At 43.4% G+C, this 19,637-nt stretch overlaps 1 long non-coding RNA gene across 1 annotated transcript; it reads right to left on the reverse strand.

Moving 5' to 3' along the window:
- On the reverse strand, positions 1–18,759 carry LOC137374380 (uncharacterized). Its single transcript, XR_010975812.1, has 3 exons — positions 18,548–18,759; positions 3,338–3,451; positions 1–1,836 (listed from the first exon to the last, which is right to left on the reverse strand). It is a non-coding gene; the product is annotated as an uncharacterized lncRNA (long non-coding RNA).
- Between the last annotated feature and the right edge of the window lie 878 nt (positions 18,760–19,637).

A 19,637-nucleotide genomic window follows, 5' to 3' on the forward strand; every position in this document is an offset into this window, starting at 1 on the left:
AATTGTCTTCAAATGTCAGAGATTTTTATTTATTTTATTTATTTTTATTTAGAGATACAGCACTGAAACAGACCCTTCGGCCCACCGAGTCTGCGCCGACCAACAACCACCCATTTATACTAACCCTACAGTAATCCCATATTCCCTGTCACCTCCCTACACTAGGGGCAATTTACAATGGCCAATTTACCAATCACCTGCAAGTCTTTTGGATGTGGGAGGAAACCGGAGCACCTGGCAAAAACCCATGCAGACACAGGGAGAACTTGCAAACTCCGCACAGGCAGTACCCAGAATCGAACCCGGGTCCCTGGAGCTGTGAGGCTGCGGTGCGAACCACTGTGCCGCCCTAAGGATGCCTAAGGATGTCACGTGAAATGGTCACCGAAATTTGTAGGATCCTGCACATGAGCTGCAACCACTTGGTTTTGGTGGGAATCCCATGCCTGTTGCCCTCAGGGTGACTGTTGCACTCAATTTATTTGCTAACGGGGCCTTCCAGGGATCAACAGGCGACTTATGTGGCATTTCACAGTCTGCGACCCATAGGTGCATCAAAGAGGTGACCAATGCCCGATTTCGACATGCCAATGATTTCATCTACTTAGCTATTGACGAGGACAGCCAGGCAGCAAGGTCTGTGGCCTTTGCACCATCGCTTGGTTCCCTAGAGTGCAAGGGGTGATCGACTGCACTCATATGGCCATTAGAGCTCCCTAGGACCTGCCTGCTGCATTTGTGAATTGCAAAGGCTTCCACTCTGTACAACTGTTTTGCGACCACAGGAGAAGAATAATGCATGTTTGCACACATTTCCCTGGGAGCTGGAGGAGCGGAGGACATAGGGTGTCACGACTCATACATTTTGAGGAACTCACAGCTGCCAAGAGTTTTTGAGGACCCAGCAGAAGTAGACGGCTGGATCCTGGGTGACAAGGGTTACCTCCTTTGTAATGGTTGATGACACCAGTGTGGCATGCCCAAAGCGAGGCACAATGCAACTCATGCATCCACCAGAGCCATTATTGAACACACCATTGGCATGCTGAAAATGTGCTTCTGCTGCCTTGACCAGTATGGAGGGGCTCATCAGTATGCGCCACAGAAGGTGTCACAAATAATCATTATCTGCTATGCCTGCACAATCTTGCAATTTGACGTGGCAACATTCTGCAGGCGGAGGAACAGGAGGAACACCAGTCTTCCTCAGATGAAGATGACTCTGAAGAGGGTGAGGAGGAGAACAACAATGCCAACGATGCCATTGTCGATATGAGGGCCATGGAGAGACATACAAGGGACATCAGGGAGAACCTCATATTTGCACATTTCAGCCAACAATAAGCCACTTTATAAAATAACGTTTGTAGGAGACATATTCGCATATGTCTGAGGTCTTATTCATTGCTTTAGTCAACAGGAAGGGTTCTTCTGACAACAACATATGAACCTGTAGTGGAGATGTGCCTCATGGCCTGTATGCTATCAAATTCATTAAAAGAGAACTATGTCTCCATTGGAAAAATTGTCCTGCATCAAGGCATTAACGTACACGCAGGAAGCTATAGCTTTGCTACACTTTGTTGTGACTGGCAGGTCAAATCTTCTCAGGGCTACAACGGAACCAAAAACACACCAATGCAAGGAAAGTAAGGCTATGACCACAAAACCACAAATGTAAGGCAGGTTGGTCGTGAAAAAAGTGATACATCTGCAAACGACAAACAGCTGTCATTGAAGGCCAAAGGCTCAAATAGCAATGATAAGTAGACATTAGACACTTTCTAATGCTTTGTAAGCATCAATGCATTCCTTCCATAGGTCTTTTCCTTTTATCTGAAACAAAGCAAATGATTTATGAGAGTGAATCAAATATTAAATAAAGATGTATTTAAACTTCTACAATATGTTACCATTAGTTTACATATAAAATTGCATGGAATACGGGAAAATTTGCAGAAGTTAAGCCAACTTCCAATCCTGCAGTCTGGAATGCCGTGGACTCATAAAATAGCAGCTAGCTTATTTTAAAACACAAGCTTAAAATTATGAGGGGTTTTATTAGGATAGATAGGAAGAAACTTTTCCCTTAGCAAAGGGGTCAATAACCAGGGGGCATAGATTTAAGGTAAGAGGCAGAAGGTTTAGAGGGGATTTGTGAAAAAAAAATTTCACCCAGAGGTTGGTTGGAATCTGGAACACATTGCCTGAAGGGGTGGTAGAGGCAGGAACCTTCACAACATTTAAGAAGTATTTAGATGAGCACTTGAAACGCCATAGCATACAAGGCTACGGGCCAAGTGCTAGAAAATGGGATTAGATTAGATAGGTGCTTGATGGCCGGCACAGACACGATGGGCCAAAGGGCCTGTTTCTGTGCTGTATAACTCTATGACTATGACTCTAAAAAGCATGTACTCTAGACTTTGTGCTTCCCTTTAGAGTAGCTCATTGGCTGTGACGCTGTCTAATAATAATCTCCCTTAATATTGTAAGGAAGCTTGGCATGTTGAATCGTTCAAAGCTGTATGCATCAGTACGTATACAGTTGGGCTGGTTTTTGCTTTTTTTGAAATACGTTGATTCTCCATTAGATAAGTCAGATTACTAAGTTACTTCTCTTTATTTTTGCAGCTATGTACTATCAAAGCTGCATCTTTTAGAAAATAACACGATCACGCATCCTTCCTAATAGCACTTTTTGAAATTAACCAATAATGTGTTTTGCAACCACCAAAATTGCACCAGGCAAATTTTCTTGCAAATGAATACAACTACTTTGCTAAATAAACTACTAAGTAATAATTTATTCATGTTTAACTTCAAACACATCTGAAAACTTCAATTTCAGTTACATATTAAAATATACATTACTCATCTTGGGTTATGTTTAAGGCATCAAGGAAGTCACAGTGACAAATTTTCTTGTAAATAAATGTCACAACTTTGGTGAAAAATACTACAGTTATCTCAAGCCCTGCATGATTAATTTTAAATTGAAATTAATGGATTAAGCATATAGGAAATTTCAATATTTGTTACATGCAGAAAGATATAATTCTATTGATTTTGACACAAGACAGTCAGTGAACAGAAAAAGCATTTTAATTTGCTGCAAATTGTAAATGAAATGTATTCTATATTGGCTTCAATAGATTTTCAGGCTGTTTTCCTCTTTCATTTTCAGAAGTGCCTTGTTCCTATGGACTTAACCATTGTTTAGTCAGTTATTCCAGTGTAAAAATTGTACTTGTGCCATTCAAAGAATTTTATGTTGGAATACAGTTTTAGTGATATCTATGTGGCTTATTCCTGTGCTACAAGTAAATCAATTCACCTGTTGGTCATCAGAAGCGTTGGCCTTGGCTCAGTGGTATCAGTTTGCAGCTATGCAGTCAAATATTTGACACCTCCTTTGACGTGTAGTGCCTTCTTACAACACAGCCACGTGCTATACAGCAATGAAGAGAGATAGTGTAGTTATGTTACTGAACTAATAATCCAGAGAACACAAGTTCAAATCCCACCATGGAAATAAAAAAAAATTTGGAACCGATCCAGACAATGAATGATAAAAGCTTTATTTTTTTATATATATGCTACAGAAAAATCCAACTGGTTCTGGAGGTCACATTGCATTATATAATTACTTTATGACTACTTGCTGTATGGTAAACTCTCCATGTTAGAATTAACTGCTTTTAATTTTCATAATTGAGAGAAAACATTTTATTATAATAGGTGCATATAAAATGAGAGAGGAAGAAGGATAATGAGAGCTTAAACTAGATTAAAATATTGGGTGAGAAATTGGGCTAGTTAGCACCCATTTTTGGCCACTGATTGCCCATAGAGCTCCAAAATGGCATCAACTGCGCACGCACAGTTGTGGTGCAAATCGCACCACGTACCGTATTGGTGCAGGCATCAGCCCACAAGGTGAATGTCCGCTGGGAATATGCAAAGCAGATAGATCATGACATCAATCAGCATGCAGGATTTGATGCCACTGTTGCCATTTTGGAGCTCAATGCTCCATCTAACAGCCTCTCTTAACTTTGTACAGCTAAACAAACATTCAGCAGCAGGAAGGAAGGACCCCACCATTCATGCTATTTAAAGAAATCATTAAATACTAAGATGTTTGTTGCTGATTGATTCTTCTGACCATTGCGATGTTCCGACAAGTGTTTGGTGCTTTCTATAGTTGTTTCAAGTTGCAAAAGTCTAGCGGGGGTAGTAAGGCAAGTGCTGAAGGACTTTTTGCTGATTTCAAGACTTACATATGAACATATAAATTAGAAGCAGGTGTAGGCTACTTGCCCCTCGAGCCTGCTCCGCCATTCAACAAGATCATGATTGATATGATTGTAACCTCACCCGCCTATCCCAGATAACCTTTCACCCCCTTGCTCATCAAGAATCTATCTACCTCTGCCTTAAAAATATTCAAAGTATCTGCTTCCACTGTCTTTTGAGGAAGTGAGTTCCTCACTTGACCCTCTGAGAGAAAAAATTTCTCCTTATTTCAGTCTTAAATGAGCGATTTTTAGACAGTTGACCCCTAGTTCTCGATTCTCCCACAAGAGGAAACAGCCTTTCCACATCCACCCTGTCAAGACCCCTCAGGATCTTATATGTTTCGATCAAGTCACTACTTACTCTTTCTAAACTCCAGCGGATACAAGCCTAGCCTGTCCAATCTGTACTCATAAGACAACCTGCCCATTCCAAGCTTTAATCAAGTAAACCTTCTCTGAACTGCTTCCAACGTATTTATATCCTTCCTTAAATAAGGAGACCAAAACTGTTGTTACGACCGAGGTGGGAACAACACACTGTCAATTCAGTCCCATCACTCTACATGTCGCAGCATATTATTAAAGTTTTCCCACCCAACCGGAAAACAGCCAAATTAAACACTCTAGTGACCCCTAGAATAAAACAGACCAAACCAGGTATCTTTAAATAACAAATTAACTATTTATTTAAAAAAAATAAAATCTTAAACACTATTAAGATAAAGCTATGTCTGAAGACCTTATAATTTTTTAATTTAACCTAACTCCCCCATACATACACATACACTCAAAAATCACGGCTAACCGTTTTTTAAAAATGATGATTTTAAAAAAAATTTCTGTTTCAAGAATAAATAAATAAGTCTTTGTGGGTTACATTCCTGATGGGTGAGTATTCTAATGTGAAAATAATCAAATGCCACTTGAAGTCTCCACGCGGATTTGATGAAATAGTCCTTCAATAGATAGGCATTCAAAACACTTTGGCTGTAGCAGGCATCAAGAACACCAGCGAATTCCAGAAAATACAATCAGTCAAGAGAGATTCAATCTTGAAGCAAATACATCCTGACTTGGAAGTAAAGAAAATGAGTTTTGCTATCTTCAGAAATACAAATGGTCTCTTCAAAAAAAGGCTTTTTTCTCCTTAGGCAATTAACTCCACCAGTAGCTCCTTGTAGAATTTCTGCTGAGCGAGAATAGACAGCTCTTCAGTAGCACGCCTCGCTGGAGAGTCTGGTTCAAACCAGTTTTTGCCAGTTTTACACAGTCAAATCGACCATTATACGATTTGATCTCTCTCTCCTGCTGTGGCCTAAGTAACAAGTGCAGCTGGCACACTGTGCCTCAGAAATCCAACAGCTTCTCACCCTGTCTTAAAGGCACACTGTTTCAAATGGAGTCTTTAAGGCACACCATTTTTAATCCAAGGAGAAAATAAATACAGTTCTATGACACTGTACACAGTACTCCAGATGTGGTCTCATCAATTCCCTGTATAACTGAAGCAAACCTCCTTACTTTTGTATTCAATTCCCCTTGCAATAAACAATAACATTCTATTAGTTTTCATAATTACTTGCTGTACCTGCATACTAACCTTTTGCAATTCATGCACTAGGACACCCAGATCCCTCTGCATCTCAGAGCTCTGCAGTCTCTCACCATTTTGATAATATACTTTTTATTCTTCCTGCCAAATGGACAGTTGCACATTTTCCCACATAATGCTCCATTTGACAGATCTTTGCCCACTCAAGTAATCTATCTGTATCCCTTTGTAGCCTCCTTATGTCCTCTTCAGAACCTACTTTCCTACCTAACATTGTGTCATTAGCAAATTTAGCAACCATACCATCGGTCCCTTCATTCAAGTCATTTATATAAATTGTAAAAAGTTGAGCCCCAGCGCTGATCCCGTTGGCACACCACTCGTTACAACTTGCCAACCAGAAAATGAACCATTTATGCCGACTCTCTGATTCCTGTTAGAATTAGAATTAGAACATTACAGCGCAGTACAGGCCCTTCGGCCCTCGCTGTTGCGCCGACCTGTGAAACCATCTGACCTACACTATTCCATTCTCATCCATATGTCTATCCAATGACCACTTAAATGTCCTTAAAGTTGGCGAGTCTACTACTGTTGCAGGCAGGGCGTTCCACGCCCCTACTACTCTCTGAGTAAAGAAACTACCTCTAACATCTGTCCTATATCTATCACCCCTCAATTTAAAGCTATGTCCCCTCTACGTGCATTCAGAAACAGAGCCTTTAGTTTTGTCCTTTTATTATTTTTGTAATTTCCAGCCTTTTCTGCTGATTTACTCTTAGATTTGTACTCGCTGTCCCTTCCTGTCATGATCTGTGTATCATTTCCCATATTAATACCTTTCTCTCTTGCCTTGTCTCTTGATTTACCACATCTTCCCAACTTTGATCCCTTGCCCCCACTATTTAGTTTAAAACCCTCTCTATACTTCCCTAGTTATGCGGCTTGCTAGAACACCGGTGCCAGCACAGTTCGGGTGTAGACTGTCCCAATGGTACAGCCCCCATTTTCCCCAGTACTGTTGCCAGTGCCCCATGAACCGGAACCCACTTCTACCACACCAGTCTTTGAGCCATACATTCATTTCTGTAATCTTATTTGCACTATGCCAATGTGCACGTGGCTCAGGTAATAATCAGAAGAGGTTCTGCTTCTTAATTTGGTGCCTAGTTCCTCATACTGACTATGCAGAACCTCTTTCCTTGCCCTACCTAAGTTGTTGGTACCTACATGGACCTCGGAGACTGGATCCTCCTCCTCCCGCTGTAAGTTCCTCTCTAGCCCTGAGCAGATGTCCTGAACTCTGGTACTGGCAGGCAATGCAGCCTTCGGGACTCTCGCTCTTTGCTGCAGAGAGCAGTGTCAATCCCTCTCACGATACTGTCTCCTACTATCACTACTTTCCTTTTGCTTCCCCAGCTTGAATGGCTTCCTGTCCCATGGTGCCATGGTCAGTCTGCTCATCCACACTACAGCCTTCGCTGTTGTCCATACAAGCTGCAAGATCCTTGAACTTGTTGCTCAATTGCAAGGGCTGAAGCTGCTCCACTCCCACCTTCTTGATCCCCTTATTTGCCTGACTCACAGCCACACTCTCCTGTCCTGACCAAATCAGATGAATCTATCCTAAAGGGTGTGACTGACTTCTGGAACAAAGTGTCCAGGTGACGTTCCCCCTCCCTGATGCATTGCAACGTCTGTAGCTCAGCCTCCAGCTCATCTACTCTGAGCTGAAGCTCCTCAAGCCACTGACACTTACTGCAGACGTGGTTGCCATGGATTGCCGTGACATCCAGGAGCTCCCACATACTGCAGTCATGAAACATCACCTGTCCCGCCATCTTTATTGTGGTAATTAAATTAAATTTATTTTTCTTAATTAATTTATAGTTCCCCTCTTCACCGAATTCCCTTCTTCACATTCTGTGCACTTAAGCAGCTCTCAGAAACCCCTGTATTTCTACTCTCTGAAAATCAATGATGAGTCAGCTTTACTAGAGCTCAGAAACCAGTTTAAGCTAGATGTGATTCCGCGATTGGACAGCCTTTGCTAAATAATCCTCAGTGTGCTAAGAATTACGCTGACAACCAGCGAGAGTGCCGAAGGCAATTGGGCTTGCAGTGTGGCGCATTTGCGTGTACTGGAAGCTACATATATTAGTACACAGGGCCCTGTTCTTTGCAGACAGGAAGAACATGTACACACATTGTGCCTATTCCAGCTGAACAAAATAAGTGACAGCCATTTGCTGGTTCATTCCTCAGGGCAATGCCTTGACCAGAGTCAAGCTGCCTGGTTTAAATTTCAAACAAAGCTTGACAGTTAACTGGTGCATGAACTGGTGCATTCTCTATGGCAACGCCTCTGTCAATGAGAGTCCACTTGCCAACCAATCAGCACTCTCTTCTCCTATAGTATAAATGTGTTGCTTTCCCTTACATTGGTATTCTTGCGAATTGTCCTGTTGAGTGCAAGACAAAAAACTTCGACAAAATGTCTGTTTTCAGCAATACTCAAGTTCTGTACTACAAAACGACTATTAATATCAATAAAGTTAAATTTGATTTTTCTAACCCTAGTTTCACCTGCAGTCTGCATAGAGTGCAAATTTCATCAACATTTTTAATTACTATAATTGTTTTTTTGTGTATTTATTTTACTTTTCTTGCAGGTAAATGGGAGAGACTAGTTAGACACTGAGTGGGGGGGCGGGGTGAGGAATTTTCCCAGTAAGGGCACGTGGGTTTGTGCATATGTGAGGAGTTAAGTCCCCTGAAATGGATGTTGGATCGTGATCACAACTTCATCCCGCCCTCTTCTGGGTTTCCGCAGTGTGGGATTGCAGACAAGCCGGGAATCCCCTTACATCTGTCAGGTAAGTAATTAAGGTAGTTAAGAAGCCAATTAAGAACTGTTTTAAGCCTCATTTCTGGATTTCCCAGCCAGGACACCTGTTTCCTGCACTGTCAGCAACTTGAGAGGGTCCCGGAGGCAAGTGCACAGCAGGAATAGCTTCTTCAGTGAAACTAACAAGCTGGGAAGGTTTTGATCAGTGAAACTGAATAGCTCCAGCAATGGCCATTGCAAGACTGCTTTTCCAAGCACTCCTCCTCTAAGAGTGCTTTCACTGCTTGACAGGAATTGTCAACTTCTTGGAAGGCACTTCACCTGTCTGGCACTTCACTCACCTTCAGTTGCAATTCACTGCTTGCCAGCCTTCACCACAGCATGGGTGCACCTTATGCAACTGCATCTTGCACCTCTGATGAGGGGCCAGAGCAGAGGCCACATCATCATCAACAGCCCCAGCAGCAACAGGAACAGTAGCAGCTATTCCTGCCTCAGCCACATTCCCCTCCACAGGGCAGATGGGATGCACACCGAGATCCAGCTGGAAAGAGGTGAGACCCCCAACATAGGGGCTACAGGCAGAGGATCAGCTCTCGCAACATGTCTGAGTAACAGTGCTCTCATGGCTGGTTGTTGCTAACATCTGCAGCCTCCTGGAACAAGACCTCCCTCCCAGTGGAGTAGTTCAGCACATATTGCTAATGGCCGACAAGGTGCCTGTCAATAGTGGGCCATCCACTTTCCCCCGCCCACCCTCCCTTATTGGTCAGAGAACTGGAGGGGGGGAATGCTAATACCAATGCCTCTTGTAAAGAGCCTCAGCAAAGCCAGCTTCTTCACCATTCAGGTTCCCAACCTGCAAATCGTCCCAGCGTTCCGGCAGGGATTACGTGCAGAAGATTCCGCCCAGAATAACAGGAAATGGAGACAGATATGATACAAACCATATAGCATTTACAAATTGTAATTACAGCACAGAAATAGGCCATTCAGCCCAAAATCAAAGTGAAAAAAGGAATAGACATACAGCCTGAAAAGGAGAAAGTAGAAAAATAACAGAAAGGAATTGGAAATGACAGATGAAAGAAAGCAATGCCGATATAGATCAAAGTTGAACTTAGGAGAAATAGGGAAAACAGGGAGACACCAAGAGCGTTAAAAGGCACCTGCTACTCAGAAAGTGATGTGGATAGTTGGTAAGAATAATAGGAAAAATAAATACCTTAATAGTAAATATTCTGGCCTTGGGACTATAGGAAATTGCAAAGAACCATGGGTAGAAATAAAAACTGAAGTGTATCATTTCTCAGCAGGTGGTTGTCATGACTTGCAGTGACTGGAGGAATTATCATGGGCTATACTCATGAATTAAACATGCTTCAACTTCTTTAAAAGAGTATATAAAATAAGACTAGGATTGCCAATGCACCAGGAATTGAAGATTTATCTCCAGGACACGGCCGAGATGAACCTCGGGAAAAGAAAATCATAGGGGCATTAGAAAAAAAAAATTGTCTTTCAAAACTTTATTTTATCAGTTACAAAAATGTTAGAGTTGGGAAAGAAAAAGATGTTTGACTAACAATCAAGAATCATTTAATCATTAATGAAGAGTCTATTCGCTTTCCAATTGATGTGGGAAGGGCTTGCACCATACGAAAGGACATTTTGGGCGACCAATGGGTGCAAGGCAATTGGAAGGAGGAGGTCATCTGATAAAGCCTCCAGAAATTCATCCAGCCAAATTTTGTAACCCTGAGTAAGATAGATAGTTATTTTCTTATATAAAGGGTCAAAGGAACGGTCACATTACAATTAACAACAAAATGGCAACATCTTGAGCAAGAACTATAATTAACTAAAGACATAACTGCATCAGACATACAGAATCCTTACAGTTTCAAACAATATTATTTTTGCTCAGTTCAAAATCAAGTCAATAATTTTTCCACATAATGTTGCAAGAGAAACTATTAATGAGCTGCTTTTAAAGGAAAATGGTTTAGATTTTGGGAGAGAGCTTAAATAAAACAATTGCTTGTTGTATTAGTTGTATATACTCTGGAGTTTAGAAGAATGAGAGATGATTTCATTAAAACATTAAAGATTCTGAGAGGGCTTGATGGGGTAGATGCTGAGAGGCTGTTTTCCCTGGCTAGAGAGACTAGACCTAGGAGGGCACAATCTCAGGATAAGGGGACGGCCATTTCAGACTGAGATGAGGAGAAATTTCTTCACACGGAGGGTCGTGAATCTTTGGAATTCTCTAGCCCAGAGGGCTCTGGAGGCTCAGTCGTTGAGTATATGCAAGGCTGAAAACGATAGATTTTTGGATTTAAAGGGAATCAAGGGATATGGGGATCAGGTGGGAAAGTGGGGTTGAAGTTGAGGATCAGCCATGAATCTATTAAATGACAGAGCAAGCTTGAAAGGTTGTATGGCCTACTCCTGCTCCTATTTGTTATGTTCTTATTCATCACACTGACATTGTGTGCTCTGTTGTAAAAATGGCTTGCAATTTATGATTGTGTCTAAAATTTATTGTTGTGATGCCTAATCCAATTCTGAATTACCCAACATAATCATGTCAAATTAACACATTTAAGCCATTTTTCAGCCCACAGCAGGAATACAGTATAACCATGGATGCGCTGGTAATGTTTTCCAAAAGTCCCGAGATTCTTGAACGGTCCCAGCAGATTGAAAGTTAGCAAATCGAACACCGCTATTCAAGAAAGGAAGGAGACAGAAAACAGGGAACTACAGGTCAATTAACCCAATATCAGTCGTCAGCAAAGTGCTGGAAATCTATTTCGAAAGTCTTAACAATGCACTTAGAAAATCAACGTATGATCAGACAAGTCAACAAGATTTTACGAAAGGGAAATTGTGCTTGACAAATTTATTACAGTTATTGAGGATATAACTTGTAGCGTAGATAAAGGGGAACCAGTAGATGTAGTATACGTGGATTTCCAAAAGGCATTCGATAAGGTGCCACACAAAAGGCTAATATGCAAAATAAGGGCTCATGGAGTTGGGTGTAATATATTAGCATGGATAAAGAATTGGTTAATGGACAGGAAGGAAATAGTAGGGATAAATGGAACATTTTCAAGTTGGCAGGCTGTGACTAGTGGAGTGCCGCGAGGATCAGTGCTGGGGCCTTAGCTACTTACAATCTATATTAATGACTTAGACGAAGAGACAGAGAGTAATATATCTAAGTTTGCTGATGATACAAAGTGTCAGGCAAGCCCCCCACCAGCCAAAAATGAGGAAAATGAATTTCGCCACATGAACATTGATTTTAAACGGCTGATGTTGAAGAAAGAACTTGCTTTAAAAAACAATTGGAGACTTTGGCTGGAGAGAGACATTAGCATATCAACAGACAAGTACTTCAAAAGACAAAGGAGCTATTCCCTGCTCCAATTTAATCCACAACAGACTTTTGATTACCAGACATTGAAGCATTCCAGATTAACTAAAATGGCCGAATACACAAACAGATGTGATTGCTCCAGCTTGGTCACGTGACCGACTGGCTGTTGGAGTTTTTTTTAAATTTGAGCTTCCAGCTAGGAATTTGAAATCAGAAGGCTGTTATCTCCTGGATTGAGAACACCTCTCTCCTGTCTGCTCTCATCTTGTTCTCACCAGCTTCGGAAACCATTGAAGACATATGAATCCCAAGAGAGAAAAGTCTCCTAAAGTGAACAAGGTTTAAGAAGAATAAAAGCAAAATACTGCGGATGCTGGAAATCTGAAACAAAAACAAGAAATGCTGGAATCACTCAGCAGGTCTGGCAGCATCTGTGGAAAGAGAAGCAGAGTTAACGTTTCGGGTCAGTGACCCTTCTTCGGAACTGACAAATATTAGAAAAGTCACAGATTATAAGCAAGTGAGGTGGGGGTGGGGCAAGAGATAACAAAGAAGAAGGTGCAGATTGGACCAGGCCACATAGCTGACCAAAAGGTCACGGAGCAAAGGCAAACAATATGTTAATGGTGTGTTGAAAGACAAAGCATTAGTACAGATTAGGTGTGAATACACTGAATATTGAACAGCAGCAAGTGCAAACCTGAAGAAAAACAACCTGAAAAAAAAGTGGGTAAGCAAACTGAACAAACTAAGATGAAATGAAATAAATGCAAAAATTTGTAAAAAATGTAAAAAAGAATGTAAAAAAAAAAGGAAGAAAAAATAACTAAAAATGAAAGTAAAATGGGGGGCTGTCATGCTCTGAAATTATTGAACTCAATGTTCAGTCCGGCAGGCTGTAGTGTGCCTAATCGGTAGATGAGATGCTGTTCCTCGAGCTTGCGTTGATGTTCACTGGAACACTGCAGCAATCCCAGGACAGAGATGTGAGCATGAGAGCAGGGGGGAGTGTTGAAATGGCAAGCAACCGGAAGCTCAGGGTCCTGCTTGCGGACTGAGCGGAGATGTTCCGCAAAGCGGTCACCCAGTCTGCGCTTGGTCTCCCCAATGTAGAGGAGACCACACTGTGAGCAGCGAATACACTATACTACATTGAAAGAAGTACAAGTAAATCGCTGCTTCACCTGAAAGGAGTGTTTGGGGCCTGGGATAGTGAGAAGGAGGTCAATGGGCAGGTATTACACCTCCTGCGATTGCAGGGGAAGGTGCTCTGGAACGGGGACGAGGTGGTGGGGGTAATGGAGGAGTGGACCAGGGTGTCGCGGAGGGAACGATCCCTTCGGAATGCTGACAGGGGAAGGGAGGGGAAGATGCGACTGGTAGTGGCATCACGCTGGAGGTGACGAAAATGGCGGAGGATGATCCTTTGGATATGGAGGCTGGTGGGATGAAAAGTGAGGACAAGGGGAACCCTGTCACGGTTCTGGGAGGGAGGGGAAGGGGTGAGGGTAGAGGTGCGAGGAATGGGTCAGACACGGTTGAGGGCCCTGTCAACCACAGTGGGGGGAAATCCTCGGTTGAGGAAAAAGGAGGTCATATCAGAAGCACCGTCATGGAAGGTAGCATCATCAGAGCAGATGCGTCGGAGACGGAGAAACTGGGAGAATGGAATGGAGTCCTTACAGGAGGTAGGGTGTGAAGAAGTGTAGTCGAGGTAGCTGTGGGATATTGGTAGACAACCTATCCCCAGAGATGGAGACAGAGAAGTCGAGGAAGGGAAGGGAAGTGTCAGAGATGGACCATGTAAAGGTGAGTGAAGGGTGGAAATTGGAAGCAAAGTTGATAAAGCTTTCTAGTTCGGGGCGGGAGCAGGAAACGGCACCGATACAGTCATCAATGTACCGGAAAAGAGTTGGGGGAGGGGGCCTGAGTAGGACTGGAACAAAGAATGCTCGACATATCCCACAAAAAGACAGGCATAACTAGGACCCATGCGGGTACCCATAGCGACACCTTTTACTTGAAGGAAGTGCGTGGAGTTGAAGGAGAAGTTGTTCAATGTGAGAACAAGTTCAGCCAGGCGGAGGAGGGTGGTGGTGGATGGGGACTGGTTGGGCCTCTGTTCCAGGAAGAAGCGGAGAGCCCTCAAACCATCCTGGTGGGGGATGGAGGTGTAGAGCGATTGGACGTCCATAGTGAAGAGGAGGCGGTTGGGACCAGGAAACTGGAAATTGTCAAAATGACGTAGGGCGTCAGAAGAGTCACGGATGTAGGTGGGAAGAGACCGGACCAGCGAAGAAAAGATAGAGTCTAGATAGGAAGAAATAAGTTCAGTGGGGCAGGAGCAGGCTGACACAATGGGTCTGCCGGGACAGTCCCGTTTGTGGATTTTGGGAAGGAGGTAGAAGCGGGCTGTCCGGGGTTGTGGGACTATGAGGTTGGAAGCCGTAGAGGGAAGATCTCCAGAGGAGATGAGGTCAGTGACAGTCCTTTGGACAGTGGCTTGATGTTCGGTGGTGGGGTCATGGTCCAGAGGGAGGTAGGAAGAGGTGTCTGTGAGTTGGCGTTGAGCTTCTGCAAGGTAGAGGTCGGTACGCCATACAACAACAGCACCACCCTTGTCTGCAGGTTTGATGACCATGTCGGGGTTAGACCTGAGAGAACGGAGTGCCTCAAGTTCAGAGGGGGACAGGTTAGAGTGAGTGAGGGGGGCAGAGAAATTGAGACGACCAATGTCTCGCCGACAGTTTTTAATGAAGAGATCAAGAGCGGGTAAGAAGCCAGGGGGAGGGGTCCAGGTAGAGGGAGAATGCTGGAGGCGGGTGAATGGGTCTGCTGGTCGGGGGGAGGACTCCTGGTCGAAGAAGTGAGCCCGGAGGCGGAGGAAGAAGAGCTCAACGTCATGCCGAGCACGAAATTCATTGAGGTGGGGGCGTAAGGGGATAAAACTGAGACCTTTGCTGAGTACAGAACGCTCAGCATCAGAGAGGGGGAGGTCAGAGGGTATAGTGAATACACGGCAAGGGGTCAGATCAGAAGGGGTGGGGTCAGAGGGAAGTGAAGCGGAAGGAGGATCTGGAGGAGCATTCGTCCCCATGAGCTGCTGGAGCTTGCGTTCCTTAACACCTGAAAGGAAGAAAAAAAGTTTTTTGTTAATGCGTCGGATGAGACGTAAGATGAGATGAAACTGCAGAGTAGAACAGCTCTGAGATAAGGTGAGACGGTGCTGCTGGAGAGAGAGGTCCAGTGTGTGCATGTGGCGGCGCATAGCACTGAGTGTGGATCTCAGGATGCGGCGAGAGTAGCAGTCCGAGGAGCGTTGTATTTCTCGGAGATACCTGTGATCCTGGGTGGTTTCAAAGCATGATGGGTGAAACTGCAGTTGGAATCCACGTGGAATAAGTCGGAGCCGGAGACAGTCACTGAGGAAGGAGATGTGGCTGTGAAAACGAGTTTTGGTAGATACCTTATCAAACACCAGGAGGGAAATAGAAAGCAATGAAGGTGAAGAAGGTAAAAGAGACAAACGAAAATCCCGTCAGAGAGAAAAGCAGAACTTCTTCAAGGTAGGCATTCCTGGGAGAGAAATGGCAGTGAATTAAACACTAAAATAAAAGCAAAATACTGCGGATGCTGGAAATCTGAAACAAAAACAAGAAATGCTGGAATCACTCAGCAGGTCTGGCAGCATCTGTGGAAAGAGAAGCAGAGTTAACGTTTCGGGTCAGTGACCCTTCTTCGGAACTGACAAATATTAGAAAAGTCACAGATTATAAGCAAGTGAGGTGGGGGTGGGGCAAGAGATAACAAAGAAGAAGGTGCAGATTGGACCAGGCCACATAGCTGACCAAAAGGTCACGGAGCAAAGGCAAACAATATGTTAATGGTGTGTTGAAAGACAAAGCATTAGTACAGATTAGGTGTGAATACACTGAATATTGAACAGCAGCAAGTGCAAACCTGAAGAAAAACAACCTGAAAAAAACAGTGGGTAAGCAAACTGAACAAACTAAGATGAAATGAAATAAATGCAAAAAAGAATGTAAAAAAAAAAGGAAGAAAAAATAACTAAAAATGAAAGTAAAATGGGGGGCTGTCATGCTCTGAAATTATTGAACTCAATGTTCAGTCCGGCAGGCTGTAGTGTGCCTAATCGGTAGATGAGATGCTGTTCCTCGAGCTTGCGTTGATGTTCACTGGAACACTGCAGCAATCCCAGGACAGAGATGTGAGCATGAGAGCAGGGGGGAGTGTTGAAATGGCAAGCAACCGGAAGCTCAGGGTCCTGCTTGCGGACTGAGCGGAGATGTTCCGCAAAGCGGTCACCCAGTCTGCGCTTGGTCTCCCCAATGTAGAGGAGACCACACTGTGAGCAGCGAATACACTATACTACATTGAAAGAAGTACAAGTAAATCGCTGCTTCACCTGAAAGGAGTGTTTGGGGCCTGGGATAGTGAGGAGAGAGGAGGTAAATGGGCAGGTATTACACCTCCTGCGATTGCAGGGGAAGGTGCCCTGGGACGGGGACGAGGTGGTGGGGGTAATGGAGGAGTGGACCAGGGTGTCGCGGAGGGAACGATCCCTTCGGAATGCTGACAGGGGAAGGGAGGGGAAGATGCGACTGGTAGTGGCATCACGCTGGAGGTGACGAAAATGGCGGAGGATGATCCTTTGGATATGGAGGCTGGTGGGATGAAAAGTGAGGACAAGGGGAACCCTGTCACGGTTCTGGGGGGGAGGGGAAGGTTTAAGAAGAATACTGGGCCCCAACAAAAAGTAAGCTGTCTACAATCAAGGACTCTACGGCAAGCTGCAAACACAGAAACAGTAACAAGAAACCCCCTTATAGAGACTGCCTCAAACCTCTCCATTTTATTTTTCTTCTGCTCTTTTCTGTCCCTATCTGCATGTGTATATCGCATGTGCATGGTAGCATGGGCGTGTCGTATATCTGTAGGCGTTAACCGTATTAGAGTTTAAGTTTAAGATTTAATAAATTTCACTTTTCTTCTTTAAACCTAAAGAAAACCTGGTGTGCTCATTTCTTTGCCTTATAATTGGAAAGCCGTGAATAAGGATTCCAAAAGGGGGAGCTCAAAACACAATGTGTTTAAAAATAAAACCCCGTTACAATAAGACCGGGTGAAGACAGTAAAAGACCCCTAGACACCTTTCTCACCTAGTCGTAACAAAAGCTAGATGGAAATGTAAGCTGTGAGAACACAAAGAGGCTGCCAAGACTGGTTAAGTGAGTGGGCAACAAGGTGGCAGGTGGAGTATAATGTGGGGAACTAGGAGGTTATTCACTTTAGTAATAAGAATAGAAAAGAATATTTTTAAAAAGCTTGAAACTTGTAAATGTTGATGTTCAGAGGGACTTGGGTGTACTCATACAAGGAACACAAAGTTAGCTTGCAGGTACAGCAAGCATTTAGGAAGACAAATGGCAAGTTGGCCTTTATTGCAGGGAGATTGGAGTACAAGAATAAGAAAGTCCTGCTACAATTGTACAGGGCTTTGGTGAGACCACACCTGGAGTACTGTGCACAGTTTTGGTCTTCACATCTAAGAAAGAATATGCTTGCTTTGGAGGCGATACAGTGAAGGTTCACTAGATTTGCTCCTGGGATGGGAGGGTTGTCCTATGATGAGAGGCTGAGTAAATTGGGCCTATACTCTTGGAGTTTAGAAGAATCAGAAGGTGGAGTAAATTGGCCCAATAGAAGAATGAGAAGTAATCTCATTGAAACATACATGATTTTGAAGGGGCTTGACAGGGTAGATACTGAGAGGTTGTTTCCCCTAGCTGGGGATTCTAGAACACGGGGGCACAGTCTCAGGATAAGGGGCTGAACATTTAGGACTAAGATGAGAAATTTCTTCATTGGTAGGGTTGTGAATCTTTGGAATTCTCTACCCTAGAGGGTTTGGATGTTCCGTCATTGAATATATTTAAGGCTGAGATGGAATCAAGGGATATAAGGAATGGGCGGGAAAGTGGAGTTGAGGCAGAAGATCAGCCATGATCACATTGAATGGTGGAGCAGGCTTGAGGGGCCATATGGTCTACTCCTGCTCCTATTTTTTATGTTCTTATGGTTGGCATTTAACTATTAGTTCATTTCAGAATGGGTTCAGGACTGACCATTTCAGGGCCTATATCTTTTATTTTTCTACTTCAGTATAAGGGTACTAAAATTATCAACATAACCAGCACTAACAGTACAATAGTTGGTTTCAAAATTGCAACACAGCAATAGATGGGTTCAATTTAATATGATGTAATTCAGCATTTAGTTTCAAGGTATCCAATGCAACCTTCACTGAACTCAGTTAAACAGAGGATGTGAATACCACCAGCTCATGGATTGAGTGAAGGTGCTTCATGAGTTTAGTGTATATCAGTTCATATTGCAGAAAAACAGCTGGCAATCATATACTTCTTGTTTTAACTTACGTTTTGGATGAGGTTAGCAAAATAGAGGAACTTTCTGCTGTGGTATAGTCCCCTTTCTTTGTTGGCCATTGTTGTCAGTAATGTTCTTTCTTGAGGTGTCAGTCCCCTGTTCCTTTCTTCTGGCTAACATCTTGCCTATATGCAAACTGTCATGAGAGTTTTCTTGAACTTCTAAACCTTGTGCTATTGAGTGAACTCGATTTACTGCGTTCCTAACTTCCTCTTTCTATCTGCGCATCTAGCAAACACTTCTCCTTTTATTCCAACAGTCTAAATGGTCTCCTGCTTTTGCTCTGATAATGCAAATGATTGTACTTCCTTTACAAATCTTCTAAATTTTACCAAAAAACAATTCCTCTTACCACTGTAATATTAGAACATACTGCAGCCCATCTGCCATCACTCATTCCAGATCGCTGTCGGAGCTCACACCGGCAAGATTTACTTAACCTCCAAAGACTCCAGAGCATACCATAAATAACTGGAGGGACTTATTTGATATTTTGCCTAAGTATAAGTAAACTGGGTACTTTAAACTCAGTAACAATGAGTTGGAGGTGGGGGGAACAAGGGGTGCATGGGCCATGGCAGTTGGAGGGAGGAGGTCATCTGATAAAACCTCCAGGAATGAATCTAACCAGAGCTGGCCTGCTCGGGTCTGCAAATGAGACCCGACCTGAGCCTGACAGAACCCCATCCGAGCCCAACCCGGCCCGAGTCCTTCCATTTTTTCCCGTGCCTGACCCGACCCGACAGTCAGTTAACCTACCTTCAGTTTTTCACTTTGTTCCTTACCTGCACAAGCTTAAAGTAACTGTAACAAAACCACTTTAAAGTCCAAAAAGTAAATTAACATTAGAGTCGCTTACCTGAGGTGGTGATCCGGCCCGACCTGACCTGAGCCCGAATGATGGACCCAGAAGTGCGACCCGACCCGAACCCGACACGTCATCGGGTCCCGTTGGGTTCGCGTTGGGTAGCAGGCCTTTAGACCTGGCAACCCTGAGTAAGGCAGATAGTTATTTTCTTATATAAATGATCAAAGGAACAGTCACATTACAATTGACAACGAAATGGCAACATCTTGAGC

Source organism: Heterodontus francisci, chromosome 10 (genome assembly GCF_036365525.1).
Source record: "Heterodontus francisci isolate sHetFra1 chromosome 10, sHetFra1.hap1, whole genome shotgun sequence".
NCBI lineage: Eukaryota > Metazoa > Chordata > Chondrichthyes > Heterodontiformes > Heterodontidae > Heterodontus > Heterodontus francisci.